The sequence below is a fragment of the Papaver somniferum genome, chromosome 11 (assembly GCF_003573695.1).
Source record: "Papaver somniferum cultivar HN1 chromosome 11, ASM357369v1, whole genome shotgun sequence".
Lineage (NCBI taxonomy): Eukaryota > Viridiplantae > Streptophyta > Magnoliopsida > Ranunculales > Papaveraceae > Papaver > Papaver somniferum.
In genome coordinates, this window is record NC_039368.1 from 15,086,643 (window position 1) to 15,089,218 (window position 2,576).

Here is a 2,576-nt window from a genome sequence, read left to right on the forward strand (position 1 = left end):
CCGGTTTTACGTATTACGGATGAGACGACAACATTTTCCCAGTCCTAACTTGTAAAAAAATCAGTTTTTTTTCTAGTTTCTAACGGATTTGAATTAATTAAAATTTCTAATGAGGGTTGATTACAAGGTTTTTTTAGACTAGCTTCAAGATAGGTTTCATCAGTTTTTCTTTTAAGTTTTCAAGAAAGTTCATCAAAATCATCCTTCTCCTTCTTCAAAATTGGAAAAATAAAATAAAAAATATTTGAGTCTAAAAAAATTAATCATTAAATTAGTCTAATGCATTGACTAACGGTGATTAGTTTACTTAATAATCATAATTATCACTAATCAAATCGAGAGTATTTTCGGTATTATTGAAAATAGTAGGGATTACAAGAATTACTATTTCATAACCCATCAAGCCCCCGTAAACCCGTACACTTTTAAGCCCTAATAATAACATTCTAAATTAAATATTTTGAAGTTTGATGAATTATACTTTATGCTTCCAAAATAAGAACTATATTATACTTTATGCTTCCAAAATAAGAACTATTTTTGAATGGGGAATCTTTTTTCTAGTCCAATTTGTTATTTTTTTATATCACAAACCCACCAATAAAATCTTGTATATTAGAAACCCATAACTAACTATAATGAGAACAGATTACACTAATAACCTTTTTTACCTAAATTAAGAAACTAATTTTGATTATTTTCTTAAATAAAGAACGTGCGATAAATGTCAATCCCTAACAAATCCCTTCAAAAGATTCTCTCTCCTAGTTATCTTTTTTCACTGGGTTATTTGGTTTTTGGTACTCACATTTTGGCCAAAAACTGACTTTGATCTAACATTTGTCCAGCCTTTGCATTTGGTCTAAAGACCAACATTGACTCGCATTGACCCAGTTAAGTCCTGACTTTCAGGTAATAATTATTAAATTAATTAATTAAAATCTAATTAATAACCAAGATTACCATTATACCCATTAAATTTGTAGACAACACTAAGAACACTCTAAGCATTTTAATCTTCTTTGAAGAAAAAAATCAAACACTTAGCGTGCAGTTTCTGTGGGTGAGAGGGCCAATTTGTGGATGATTTCGATCTTCCTTCTATATTCTTCTTCACCTGCAAATCTGTGTTTCACAACATGTAACATATGCTCGTTACAGTCAAGCTGAAAGACACTACATATCTCAACCAACCATCAATGAAATCAACGACAAATGCAGCCACTCAAGGCTATTTTCCCGGTAGCAACAAAATCCAATTCTTCGTTTTTTTTTCATTCACGAACACAGTTGAGCCTTTATTACCAATATTGGCCTCCAAAATCTTGTCAAACCCTGCCGAGAACACCGCATAATTCAGAGAAAAACCTGTTTAATGTGACATATAGTACTGCAATGCAGAGACTCCTTTGGAAACTTTCTTCAAACAGCTACAGGGTATGAATTGTTATGGCAGAGATGAATTTTTTGTGTTCTTCTAACCCTTGTTTATCTCCTTCCCTGCAGGGAATTCAAGCATCAACAACTACATTAATCATCCATAAGAAAAAATAGCAAGAACAACTTGCTTCTTCACTGATTTTAATAGATCTACAGTAGAGATGTAAAACAACACTACTACTACATAAGAAGAAGAAATTGATGATGTGAAATAAAGATCAATCCAATCAACTCCAAAAGCAGTATAATTTCCCCAATTCACAACCCTAAAAATCAGAGAAACCAACCGAATCCTAACAAAATCAAAACCCCATCTTTAAGCCTAAATTGTCTCAAATCAGATGCAATTGCAGCAATAACAGTTTTAACAATCGATTCACCATCAATAGAAGCAATTTCATCAAATCCGCCTTCTTTGCCGGTTAATTATACTCACTAATTCAATCAAATCCATTAATAGCAGCAATTTTAACAATGGATTTCAGCTTCGTTCTCCGGCTTCTGAAATTCATCTTTTGCATAAAACCCATCACTGGATTCTTGGTCTTCCTCATTTTTTCAATATCAGTTTATTAAAGCAAAATATGACGTTGCACCAAGACGAAGCAAAAAAAATTGATGAGGCAGAGAAAACAGAATTAGTGTGTAGAACTGTAGATTTAGGGGATTTATTGGGAACCATTGATTTAATGGTTTAGTTAGGAACCATCGTATTTAGGGGTGGACTTGTAAACTCAGATAATTTATTTTAGAAATTTAATAAAATTTAGGTCAATAACGGTCAAGGATTGTCAACGTTAGTTTTTAGACCACGAGCAAAAGCTGGACAAATGTTGACCAAAGCCATTTTTGGATCAAAACCCGAGTACCAAAAACCAAATAACCCTTTCTCACTCTTCCTTTGATTGTTTAATTCGGTTGGGTTTTTTCTACCTTTCTCTGTCTTCCTTCTCTCCATTAATCTACCGAGATGACAACATTTTTTTTTCGCGCAAATAAAAGTGAAAAATAAATTTTCACAGGAATATTATAAGGTGAAAACCTAATTTTTCCCCAAAATACAAGGGAATAAATAAATTTTTACTGAATATTATATAAAGTGAAGACCAAAATTTTTACCACTTAAAATGAATTTT

General features: G+C 31.9%; 1 long non-coding RNA gene across 1 annotated transcript; it reads right to left on the reverse strand.

Annotated features, from left to right (window-relative positions):
- Window positions 1-946: 946 nt before the first annotated feature.
- Window positions 947-2,085, reverse strand: LOC113320570. Its single transcript, XR_003346175.1, has 2 exons — window positions 1,877-2,085; window positions 947-1,500 (listed from the first exon to the last, which is right to left on the reverse strand). It is a non-coding gene; the product is annotated as an uncharacterized LOC113320570 (long non-coding RNA).
- Window positions 2,086-2,576: the final 491 nt, after the last annotated feature.